Source organism: Hyposmocoma kahamanoa, unplaced genomic scaffold, assembly GCF_003589595.1.
Source record: "Hyposmocoma kahamanoa isolate Upper Pololo Valley unplaced genomic scaffold, ASM358959v1 192, whole genome shotgun sequence".
Lineage (NCBI taxonomy): Eukaryota > Metazoa > Arthropoda > Insecta > Lepidoptera > Cosmopterigidae > Hyposmocoma > Hyposmocoma kahamanoa.
Genome location: NW_020653719.1, coordinates 11,309,952 through 11,323,932, shown reverse-complemented (window position 1 = coordinate 11,323,932; position 13,981 = coordinate 11,309,952).

Here is a 13,981-nt window from a genome sequence, read left to right as displayed (position 1 = left end):
CCACTCATGTATAGCCAGCTAGCTACAGCTAGGTAGTTGACTGTACAACGATATTGGGAAAAAAACAATTGAGACGTGAAGGGGGAGTACTTGAAACGCTTAAGATAGCTAATTTTACTAAAGAAAAAATTCTTTAATTTTTCGTAATATCAATAATTGTTTTCACAGAAATTTTAAAGAGCTTTAGAACCAAATAAAACTGAAAAAAATTAACATTCTCAATTTTATTGTATACTTATCGATAGGATTAATTATAAGGATAATATCACTCCAATAAACATGAAGTCAATAAAACATGAAGCGTGATTTTTTTCCATTTTTAGATGGTTCGATTCCAGGCTCAGATAAGCATTTAAAAAAATAAAATAACGTTTCCTTTATGTAAAATTTGCTATCTTAAACCACCTTCATATCCCATTGATTTTTACTTTAGGGAGGTTGCTACTCAAAAAGCTTTATTTGGAGGATTTTCCATCAACTGGACTGGGATTTTGACAGTTCATAGCGGCCATGTTGATGAGGGTGCTATTGTCAAATCTGTTGTTTATTTTTCAGTCACTAACCACATATGACCATGGCAAGTTACGACGTCGAACAACATGTGTTAATGATAAAAATGTATTATCAAAATGGGTGTTTACTGTGGTGATGTTGCGCGCTGAATAAACTGCTTCGTTAGTTTATTAAGCGACGAACAGCGGCGCTGTTTTGCATTTCGTTGACGTACGGATGCTGGCTGATGGTTCGCTGAACCGGTCGATGCGAATTTGGCCACAAAACGTTGAACAGTCGACTCGGAAGGACGACCACGTAAACCGTAAAATGGGCGCAACGCGCGCATTGTTGCCACAATAGAACACTCATTTTGATAATATATTTTTATCATTTGCACGTGTTGCTCGGCGCTGTAATTTGCCATGATGATTTGTCGTTAGTGACTGAGAAATAAGCAATAGATTTGACAAAAGTAGCCTCAAGAACATGGCTGCTATAAACTTTTATTTTATTATAAAATTAGATAGGGTAAGATTGCTACTATTGGACCACTTAATTTTGAACAGGCCTAAATTTTAAATCACACAATGTAAACAGAAAAATATTCGAAGTTTAAAAGATCTTAAATTCATGTACTTGTAGATATCGCTACATGCTTCTTTTTATTAAGCATTGTTCTACAAAACAGAAAAATAAAAACAAGTGATAGTTGCCTTCTTTGGACCACCGTCACTTTAATTGGACCACGCAGTTGCCATTATTGGACTTAAAAGATTTTCTCTACTGGTTCAATCAAAGAGCCAGTCGAATTAACGAAAATAAAATGTAATGTTAATTTCTTTAAGTAAGTTTTATTAATAATAATAATAAGCGCAAAGCTGAAATGGAACTGTGCAAATAAATCTTTAATAAGTAAAAATATCTATGATAAGATATTTGACAATAAAGTTTATAACTGGCTACACAATATCAAATCTCAGTTTACATAATGAAACTATGAGAAAACTACAAACAATACAAAGGAACAATATGTTTATTTAACTAAATAAAACTGTGAACAACCATATTCTTTGAGATTAGCTATAACCATAACCGTAACAACCGTACCTAGCCAGCTGATTGCTGGCTGACTTACTTGAAAAGTTTTGGACACAAGGTACTCCTTGTGGTACTCCATAACATTTTTCATTAAAACTGAAAAATATTATTCATGATATGTTATTATTTAGATATATAATTTGCTTCTCATCTTTAGCTTTTACATTTCTATCATCAAACATTCGTTTTAGGGTCGCTTAGGCATTATACATACATTCTGCTTGCCTCATTCAAGCCCACTTCTTTTTTACCTAAAGCTTGTGATGCCAGTTTCATGCTTACTTCGTTCCATTCATAGTATTGTCTTCTTTGTACCATGCTAAAACATATAAAATATAAACAAAAATAAGTTTAAAGAAGTTTCCATGATTGGACTGGTCCAACCAAAGACCTTAGCCTGGTGGCAATTTGGCACTTTCTCACTAACATGTTATTTACAAAAATTTATGATATGTTACATGAAATATTATTTAATAATTGGCACCTCCGATAATCCAGTAATATTATAGAAAAAAATTGCAATAAAAACCATTACACAAATGTACTTACATGGTAAAATATGTCACGTGAATTTTCTAACGGGAGCACACAACACAATGAACACAAACACAGTGACGAACATCTCTCGTCAACGAAGCCTGAAATAGGGGGGGGGGGGTATAAAGCTACCAGTCCGAACCAACGTACAATTTCAAAAACGAACAGTTGACAAGATTTTAAAGTGGTTCAATCAATGCGCTGGTCCATTGATCGCAACCTTACCCTAATAGTTATCTATAAACGGTTTTAGAAAAAAGAAATTGGACTTACAGACTTATTTCACTCAAGTCAAAATTTTAAAACCTTCTTAATTAAGAGTGATCTCTCTTAAGATTTATTCTTATAGTCCTTATTTTAAGTTCTTCTGTAGATCAACTGATTATTTTAGTAAAATTGTTCTATATATGTCTAAAAAAATTAATACTCTAAAAACCAGTGTTCTTAAGTTTGTTTTGGATATATTTCATTTATAAACAATCTGTAGTGCTTAGACTTATTGACAAATACGTTATAGCGCATCTTCAGTAGATTTTATTTAAAAAAATAATATAATCAGGCTTTTATACTCTATTGGACGTTGTAAGTGTTCATGCAAATCGAATTCTATTAGATATCGTATAGTATATATTTAGATATGGGTGTGCTGCTTGGGTGTAATATAGCTGAGAAAATATAACTTTTCTTTTTAAAAAGTAAACCTAAGTTGAAATTAACTTGAAGAAGCCTAGATCTTCTTGGAAATGGTTTGTTTTGTGAGTTATTTTGTAAATTTAAGCTTTCTATAAATATTTAAAGCCGAAAATCGATAACTGTATTTTATTAAGTTTATGTTTATAGTTAAATATTTAAAATACAGCGAGCGCATTAGTTTTATGACAGGTTCTTCATTACTTTTCACAATGTATTTAAAGTCGCACGGGAATTCGCGCTTTCTAAATAATTAAACATTACGTGAAAAAAATCAGAAATATTGTACCTAAATTCGTCATGTTGCAATTTTGAAAGTTTATATTTTGTAAGCCATTAAACTTGAAATCTATTAGTACTAAGAGAATTGCGTCTTACGTTTGTAACGCTTTAGTTCTTTGGTTTTAAAATTGCATTACTAAGAAAACTATCATAGACTATAAATTATCTAAAAACTGTCTATAAGACTAAGTCCTGTTCTACAAATGGTCTTTTAGTATTCTAGAAGGGTTATTTTCGAAAAAAGATAAGAATCACTCTTAACACTACCTACAGATAATTTCTCAAAGCACTCTTGTAGTCTACTAATAAAGTTGTGCCCACTTTTACTTTAAAGTATCTACAAACATTATTCGAGATATCTTGAGGGAATTTGAGCTCTTAAAATGTACAATCGAATTAAATTCTATTAGATATCTTATAGTATATATTTAGATATAGATGTGCTGCTTGGGGTGGATCACAAATTAAAGATGGCGGTTATTTAAAGTCGAAATTATTGTTCTGTGAGAATTTTAGTTTCTGTGGGGATGCCAAAAATTAGAGATTCAGATTTCAAAATAATGCAAATTTTTCAACAATTAAATATGAAATGTATTAGATAACTTTTACCTCTAGTGCTCACCTATTTCTAAAATTAGCCTATGATAGATAACTTTGTACATAATATAATGTCTATGCCGTAATTCATTAGGGTAAGCCAAAATGTTCTCTAGATAAACTAGTTGTTTTTAAAGGGATATTATACGACCAGTATATGATAAATACTATCACTGTAGTAAGATAACGCTCAAGGTTGCAAGATAGAAAGTAGAAAAGAAATGGAAACAACAAAGTCAACAAAATTTTACATTTTATTAAATTAGGGAAAACCAAAAAAAAAGAAAATAGGGCGAAGTCTTTTTCGCTCTTAAAAAGTTTTTCTGACGTCTCGAGCAGATTCCACGTTAATAAGTATAGTGAGTTTTAACATTCAAATATATTCCTACTTATACGTATTTCTATCGGGCACAAATATAAATTTTAATAATATTGTAATATCTACCAATAAATATGGGTAATCCAAATATCGGTTATATTGGGTTAGTGATTATGGTCCTCAAGCTTTACTGTCTCAGGATTTAAGCGAGACTTAAACGTTAATAGATGAATAATAAAAACGTATGATGTTCAGGTGCTGGACGATTAGACCAGGGTTCGATTCCCAGTAGCACCAAATCGGGAAATGCTATTACGCAGTTAATGAATATTTTGAAGATGACTCTCTTAAGTAATATTGCTTCCCTTAACTTGCATTCAATTGTACTATTAATTTTAATTCTTACATTCAAATTGTATTATTAATAATTTTATTTCTTGTATTCAAAATATATTTTTAAATTTAAGTCTCTTATTCAAATTGTATTATTAATTTTAATTTTAGTTTATACGACTTACCATTTGTTATACCCTTACTGGGTGCATGTAATATTTTAAATGTAACGTGTCTACCAATGCAAATGAATAAATAAATAAATATAATAAATAATTAAGTCTATAAGTCATAATAATAAAACGATGTACAGTCGGGGAAACCCATGGGCCGGCTACCTTGCCCATCTTGGGCACCATGCCGCGGGGACCCAATTTTATTCATATAATTTAATTTTAGTTACTCATTTCTGCCACCAAGCAGTAATGTGAGCATTACTGCGTTCCGGTGTTGAAGAGTAGGGGCGCTGGTGATATTACAGGCACGTGGAACTTGTCAACTTATGTCTCATGGTGACGGGCGCAGATCTGTGCCCTTCAGATCTTTGCAATTGAAAGCTCTGAGTGGCATTGGAACTGTCATGGATAGGCATGTCAATTACCGTCTGGCGCACGACTTGTTCGTCCCGCCGATTGGCGTCATAAAAAAAATTTCTTGCTTGAAACAAACTTAAGTTCAAAATTAAATATGTATTCGTCAAGTCTATTGGAATTGCTCTTTTGAATTAGTTGGCACTACCCTGCGCCCGTCACCCTGAGACACAAGGTGACAAGTCCCATGTGCCTGTGATGTGACCAGGACACTTACCCTTCAAAACCGGAACGCAGTAATGGACACATTACTGTTTTGCGGCAGAAACAGGTAAGGTGGCAATGTTGCCTTGGACGACGACTGGGCGTTCTGGGAGGTTCGTTCGTTTCTTGTACGCATCCTGGGCCAACTTACGCCGATCGGCAATTCCTTTCACCAGAACGGCAGGCATTACATTCTGTTGATACGATAAGAAGAAGTAATATTGAGCTGTCTTTGAGAACCACCGTCCTCAAGTCTGGATCGTTTCGGTTCAATAATATTTGCTCGTATCTCAGGTTTATTGGAGCAATATAGATGCGGTTGCACAAACAACTATTCTCCGTAGGCACCGTTTGGCCGCTCGGTGATATATGACCAATTTATATAAAGCAATTATCCTTTCATATATACGTTGCTTTATTTATGTCCATATTATTTTCAGAATAAATAACAATACGCAAGAGCGTGTTGGACAGTGACGCAATTGGACTTAGTCACTTTCTAGTTGAATATTATTATTTAGAAGCTCGTAATTTTTACGATGCGCGTACAACCAATTACTTGGTTCCTCTTAATACGCTACCACTGCATCTTAAATGAAAAATTTATCCAAATAATCTGAAATACACTATTTTTGTGCCGTGGGGCGACGGCTTAAGAATACATTGTCGCCTCCCCATACATGCCCGTGGGGGTCGTAAGAGGCGACCGAGGGCGTCACAAGTGTCCATCTGCTTAGCGTTGTGGTAGGCTTTGTGCCGACTGGATAGCGACCACAGTACACACGGCGGAAAACCCTCCACAGTAAAACGCTTTTGCGAATCGCGTCTGAACGCGATCCCTGAGGGATCAGTTGGTGTAAATCCAGTGCACGTGGAGTTTTCGGCGCGGTATCTGGGAGGACTGAGGCGGATATTCGCCATGTCACTTGTTGAGGGATATCTAGTTGAACTGCCGCCCAGGGAGACCCGTAGAAACGGTTGTCCGCTGGCCGCCCGCGGTACAGTACAGGGGCCCAATAGGGACTAACTACCCCTAGAGGCTGCCCCACCATGCCGCGCATAATCTTGGGGTAGGTCGTCGTGCCGGTTAGTGACCGGAATTTGGGGTCCCGGCGGCATATCCCGGGGGGGTACGGGGGCCCTTCCGATCGGCGGGTCAGCCGGCTATCCTTCAAAAGATAAACGGCATGTATTGCTGTTCCCTTCGTTTTTCTTCTTCGGTGCGGTGCCGAAGGCTTCATCTCTTCACACTACCGTCCTTCTTACCCACCATGACAGTGCAACATAAGAATGCAGATCGTTCAGCGGTGCCTAATCCCCCCACCGCGTTTATTATTGAGTTCGCCAAAGTCCGCGGACTCCACTCCAACCTCAAAGCTGTCCACCATCACCTCGAGACAGCCCGGCCTGCCCTGCTTTTTCTGACGGAGACGCAGATTCGCCGTCCGAATGATATGAGTTACTTGAACTACCCCGGCTACTCGCTTGAGGAAAACTTTCAGGCCAAAGCCGGGGTATGTGTACATATTCATTCGGATGTGTGCTGTCGCCGTCTGCGCTGCCTGGAGGACCCCTCCTTTTCCACTATGTGGGTGCTCGTAGAATCTAGTTGTTCAGCTAGAGTCTTCGCGTGCTTATATAGATCCCACAGCGGGGATGCGGAGACAACTAGGGTCTTTGACCAACTGAGCCAGGCGACTCTTGACGCGCAGGCGCAGTTCCCATCTGCGGAGATGGTCGTGTTGGGGGACTTCAATGCCCACCATGAATCATGGTTAAGTTCCCTCAAGACTGACCATGCAGGAAGAACTGCCCACGCCTTCGCTCTCACGCATGACTTGACCCAACTGGTAACCCAGCCCACCCGAGTTCCAGACATATCGGATCACGCACCCTCTTTGCTTGACCTTCTGCTCGCGAGTCACCCTACCTACTATACAGTATCAGTCAGCGCCCCCCTGGGAAGTTCTGATCACTGTTTGGTTGGGTGTAAGGTTTCCCAAATGCCTCCAACTAAGCTGAAGGAGGTCACTCGTCGCATTTGGCACTACTCGTCGGCGGATTGGGATGGTATGCGCGACTACTTTGCGTCCATCCCTTGGTTGCAGCACTGCTTTGCGGGAAAGGATGCCTCAGCAGCAGCCGATGCTGTTGTCGATGAGATTGGAACGGCTATGAATTACTACATACCGTCTCCCAGTGTCATCGCCAATCGCAGAGGACGCCCTTGGTTCAATCGCGAATGCATGGACGCTGTTAGTGAGAAACAGGCTGCATATCGTGGTTGGATCAAGGATTGTGTAACAAAGGATCCCAACCTTGCGTCCCTTAAAGCAGCCTATAACAAAGCAACCAAGTCTTGCAGGAGGGCTTACATAAAAGCGGATGCCCAGCGCGTTTCACGGATTGGCCAGAAGCTGGTAGCCCATCCCACCGGTAGCCGTGCCTACTGGAGCCTGGCCAAAGCCGTGCAGTCCAATTTTTGTCGTTCGTCGCTGCCGCCTTTGAGGTATCCCAATGGATTTTTAGCCTATGGCCCCGAAGAGAAAGCCAATTTATTGGCCGACCTTTTTGGGGCTAACTCGCGCATTCACGACCAAGATGTGCAACCGCCGTCAATTCCCCACTGCGGAGTCACAATGCCTGATATAGTTATCAGACAATGTGATGTCCGCAAGAAACTGCAGACTCTTGACGTGCGGAAAGCCTATGGTCCGGATGGGATACCTCCTATCGTCCTTAAAAGGTGTGCGGCGGAGTTGTCTCCCGTACTGACGCGCTTATACCGCCTCTCATACCAATCTGGTAACGTGCCCCTAGCTTGGAGGGAGGCCAACGTACAACCTATCCCCAAGAAAGGAGATCGGTCTGATCCGACAAACTATCGCCCAATAGCTGTCACTTCAGTGCTCTGCAAAGTGATGGAGCGGATTCTAAATATCCAGATAATCCGGCACCTGGAACGTCACTCCATTCTTAATTATCGACAGTACGGGTTTCGGCCGAACCGATCAACGGGTGACGTTCTAGCGTATCTAATGCATCTCTGGGGTGAAGCTATCGACAAACAGGGTGAAACCTTAGCGATAAGTCTGGATATTGCTAAGGCCTTTGATCGGGTCTGGCACCGTGGTCTCCTCTCCAAGCTTCCGGCATATGGTCTTCCCGGCCGCCTTTGTGAGTGGATCTCCGGCTTTCTGCGCGAGCGAAGATTGCGTGTCCTTGTTGACGGAGGCACTTCGCAGCTCGTGACAGTTAATGCTGGGGTGCCACAGGGCTCCGTGCTGTCGCCCACGCTGTTCCTTCTGCATATCAATGACTTGTTGCCTTTTGGCAACATTCATTGCTATGCAGATGATAGCACAGTGCACGGTTGCTATTATAAGCAACCGTCAAGCAGCCGGGAGGACCCTGAGAGAAACCAGGAAAAACTTGTCGCTGAGCTCAACCATGTTTTGGAACATATATCGTCGTGGGGCTCCCGAAACTTGGTTGAGTTCAACGCCAAGAAAACCCAGGTATGCGCGTTCAGTTCCAAAAAATCCCCATTCCTTCCACTTCCCCATCTTCAGGGTACAACGCTGACGCTGCAGGACAAGCTCAGCCTGCTGGGGATGAGCATCCGGAAGGACATGAGCAACAAAGAGTATATAGAGAGCGTCATCTGTACCGCGTCGCGCAAGCTTGGCATCCTGAACAAGGTGCACCGATTTTTTACTCCAGAGCTGCGATACCTGTTGTATAAAGCTCAGGTCCGAAGCAGCATGGAGTACTGTTCGCACCTTTGGGACGGCTCTGCCAAGTACTTGCTCGATGTCCTAGATGGACTGCAGCGCTACGCCTTCCGTGTTGTCAACGATCCTCATGTAACTGAGCATGCGGAGTCGTTACAGCTTCGCAGAGATATAGCGTCTCTTAGCGTATTCTATCGCCTGTACCACGGTGAGTGCTCTGAAGAGTTATTCAACCTTATCCCTTCCTCTCCTTTCCATCAGCGGACCACCCGTGCCGGACTGCGTTGCCACAGTTGGACGGTCAGTTCAATACCGTCCCGCACTAAAAAGTTTGGCAATTCGTTTTTATGCCGAACCATCAAATTGTGGAACCAACTCCCGGCGCATGTATTCCCTCGCCTCTATAACATCGGGTCCTTCAAACGTAGTGTGAAGAAGCATTTGGCCAGACCGGCAAAATGATAGTGACAGAGTGAAGATATTTGTGTTTTCCATCCGTTACTCTCATCTCTGGACTGTATTCGCACTTTCCATCAGGCGCGGTGCAGTCATTTTGCCGAGTCACAATAAAAAAAAAATGAACATTTTTTCTCTTCCATAACATAAGTACTTTTCTTTTTTTTATTAAATGTATAAGTGCGCATTTGACATCCATCTCACCTGGTGAAAAGTGACGATAAGGTCGAAGATGGAGCATGCACACCTAAACAATGCCTATTCACTCTAGCCTTGAAAAGGTCCAAGTCATAGCGTTTAGGGAATAAGTGGAATTCCACTCCAAAGCCGTTCGCCATATAAATGTGAAAGCGTAATGCTTCGTGCGAATCTTTGGAATATCCACAACATAAGGGTGGAACCCAAGCGTACGCTTAGTCCCCCGGTGATGGAAACCTCACTCTCCTTATTTTATATCATTATTTTATATCATACATATGATATAAAATAATGATTACATTTATAGTGAATATGTATGTACATATTTATTTATTCTCTTCGTTTTTTCCTTGTACGCAACCCATGTGGAGTAGTGGCACATTATATATTCATTCCGAACAGCTTGTATGCCATGTTTGACACAAATCGATGTAGTGCTATCTCTTTTGGCCTACGACGGCACGCAGTAGTTAAACAAAGACAATATGTTTATGTTTTCAACGTTTAAATGCATCATATACATATAACGTCTGATTTATGTATGTCAATATAACATGTCCTTTGGTTTCCATAATCTAAGATCTACACACATATCATAAACCCTCTATGATGTGTTCAAAAACCGCAAATTACGACCACCAATAATATACACTGTTTTGTTAGAACGAATTTCTTATCTATGAAAATGTTATTCTTGCTTAATAACAACATCGAAAAAGATTTTATTATGACATTCAAATTTCGAACATCTCTGAAAAACAAAACAATTTGATTCGACCTCAATTCTAATATCAGCTGATTATTAGAGTAGTAGAGGTAGTACTGCCACCTTACCTATTTCTGCCGCCAAACAGTAATGTAACAACATATGGGACTTGTTAACTTTATGTCTCTGGGTGACGGGCGTAATGGCAGCGTCCCTCAAATCTTTGCGATTTAAAGCTCTGAGCAGCACTGCAACTGTTACGGACAGGCGTGTAGCTTACCATCAAGCGCACGACTTATACGTCCCGTCACTTGATATTATAAAAAAAAACATAATTAAAGAAGAATTAACTATAATAGACATACATAAAGGTGTTGTGCTGCTGGTGCTGGGTGGATTGTAATGGTGTGTAGCCTGGATATCAGTAATAGCCTCCGCAGGCTCGCAGCCTCTAACATCTTATTTAGTAAATTTAGCAATTCAAACGTTGAAAGTCCAGTTTATAGATATTTAACCGGTTTATTTAATCGGTTTTAACAAATATATAATCTTTAAAATGTAGACTGTATAAATATAGCTAGTAAACGATTCAAAAAGATAAATAATGGTATGTTCGCTACCGCAGTCGCGCAGAGAGTTACGATGGAAAGAAACAAAATCAGAATACGAGGTAAAATGGAACAATTTTAAATTTAAATATGAGTAGAAGAAGAAAAAACGATACGGTACGAATGGAGAGAGGCGATACAAAAAGGTGGGATGACGGTATAAGGAGTCACACCGTCACAAAGGTAATGTAAAAGAGCGTTGTCTTGCCAACACCCTGATGGTGAGGTTGGCAAGGTCTTTAGAATAAGTGTAAATTGTATATCTCTGGAGAAATAAATAAATAAAACATGCGGGAGATATACTGTTTGTTCCTCATACTGCTGACTGAAGTATTCTGCTGAAGATCTGTAGACATAGATCTACGAATAACAGCCACTAGAAACGTCCAGAGAGGGAAGAATCAAATAGCAATGGGAAATTAGTTCTTATTGGCAGTTATTATACAATAACAGGATGAAAATAACTAGTGTCTGCGTGTACGGAAGTTATACCGGATTCGGTTGGTTGTACAAACACGATCGATAGATATCAAGTCCGTAGACAGGCTTTGTGCTCATAGCTCATTTGCTTATGAATGTCGAGAGGCAAACTGACGTAGATGTTAAGCAATTGTTTAGAAAATTATTGAAAATTATTTTTTTACTTTGCCGATTCCGTATAACTCCGTATAATTCCGTACAACAGTGAAACTGTTGAATCAATCACTTTTGAAAAAATATATAGTAAATTTGTGGTTATACACTGATTAGTTTAAGGTGTGAAAACACGATTCATAAAAATTTTCACATTCAAAAAAAGAACAGAAACTTACCTCGAAATTTTACAAGCAAACCGCTGTCTTTAATCATTGACTTACAATTATATGGACGTCGGGTCCGCGCTAAAAAGTATCCGAACTTATAGGGTATTAAAATCGTATGCAGAGCGTCATTCACACTTTAGTCTTCGTTTGTTCGACTGACAGCGCGCTTGTCAATGATGCCGTATTGTGTAGTAAAACCTTGTAAAAATTACTCAACTAAAATGAAAAAACAGGATGGTATATCATAATTTCAGTAAGTACTACATTGTGTTATCATAGTTATCATTTAAAAGTGTTATTTTATGCACTAGTATATATAGTATTTAATTTGTATTTAAATAAATCGTAAATATAAATTACAAAAGCAATCAAAATAATCAAATAGGTAACTGTCTCTTTCCGACTCACAGCTTGCGTAAAAGACTGAACGAGTCCCAACACGTCAATTTCAATTGTTTCAAACACAAGCGTTTGAAATATTTAGAACAAAAATTTCATAGAGTCGCTTTGATGCTAATGTTATTATTAAAATATTTTTTAATACATCTTAGTAATACTTTCAAATATTGTTGTACTCTTTCTACGGCTTGGAGTTACGAATCAGAATACCGAAAATACATTTGCTCGAAATAATATAATAAATATAATATAATAATAATAATTTATTTCTTGAAAAAGGAGTACAACACTTAGTAAAACACTACAATTACACAAGAAGGGGTACAAACTTTAGTAAAGCACTACAAAATACATTATGTTTTAAAGTATTACAAAAACAGAATCGTTCATGTCGTACAGTGATTAAAGTAACATACCAGTTAACTCCTAAACTAAGTATAACTTGTATTATAGGAGTTATTGATTCTTCACTCCGAAGACATATAGTAAAAAAAAGAAGAGAAAAACATTTGATATATAATATAAATAATAAACATAGAAATGTAGTGAAAAAGCAAATTACATCAAAAATACCTAACAAAAAATATAAAACGAAAACAGAACAAAAGAAAAACCTAATTGTGAAAACAAAAAATATATAAATATACCAACACCAACGCACCTACATCAATATACATTCATTCTTTGATTTTTAATAATACCTCAGACTGATCATAGCTCTGAGTTAACAACCATTTCGTTAACTTAACCCTAATTTCAAACTTATTTAAGTTAAACACAGACAACCTTTTGTTTATCAAATTATATAATCTGGAGCTCATTGACCCATACTGCCTTTGAGCAAACGCTGTCCTACACGCGACACGCGGACAAACCAAGGACTTTGAACGTTTATTAGCCGTTATTTTACTAAAAGGTATTTCAGAGTGCCTACGCAGTATGAGTCTCAGAATGAACAATTGACGAACAGACAAAACCCCACATTCCGTGTAAAGTTTAGTTGTTGGATAGTCTCGACGTCTAAAATACATGACCTTTAATACCGCCCTCTGTGCTCTCTCAAGTGCAAGCATGTGCGTCTGATACGTACCACCCCAAACCGGTATGCAGTACGATAAAATAGATTGACACAAAGCGGTATAAACAGAATTTAAAATATAGGAGTAAGCATAAGTCTTAGTTTTTTAAAGATGAACATGAGTTTTCTAACTCTATTAGTGAGAGCTTCAGTCTGTGGTCTCCAATCCAGTCGCTGGTCTACCAATATACCAAGATATCTAATGTAAGGGACTCTGATTAATGCAATGCAATTGCAAGTTGATGGATCGACACAGGAATGAGCAGTCAACGTGCTAGCAGTTGAAGGTGGTTCAGGTGAGTTTGGCAAATAAAAACGTAAGAATCTGGTTTTGTCTAGGTTAACGGTGAGCAAATTGTCTGAAAACCATTTCATTACAAAACCTAGACCATTTTCAGCATGGAATTTAGCAGTGGTCCAATCATTTCCATACGCCAACAGAACAGTGTCATCAGCATAGGCAAAGATGTCACAGTTGGTAAGCGTCTGTTGGCACAAATCATTGATGTAAATCAAAAATAGGGTTGGACCTAGTATGCTACCCTGAGGGACACCATAATTAACATGTTCTTCGTCACTCACGTCTGAAAGAATCCGAACCATTTGGGTACGATGAGATAAATAGTCTTTATAGATATTTAGGGCCATACCACGTATCCCGATGCTTTCAAGCTTTGATATCAGTATAGGTATTGACACTGTGTCGAACGCTTTTGAGAGGTCCAGAAATATACCGTAACATTTGTGTTTACTGTCCATTTTCTCTGTAATCTTAGAGCTTAAGTTAGCGACGGCATCTTCAGTAGATACGCCACGTCTAAAGCCATACTGATTACTTGAAATAATATTGTATT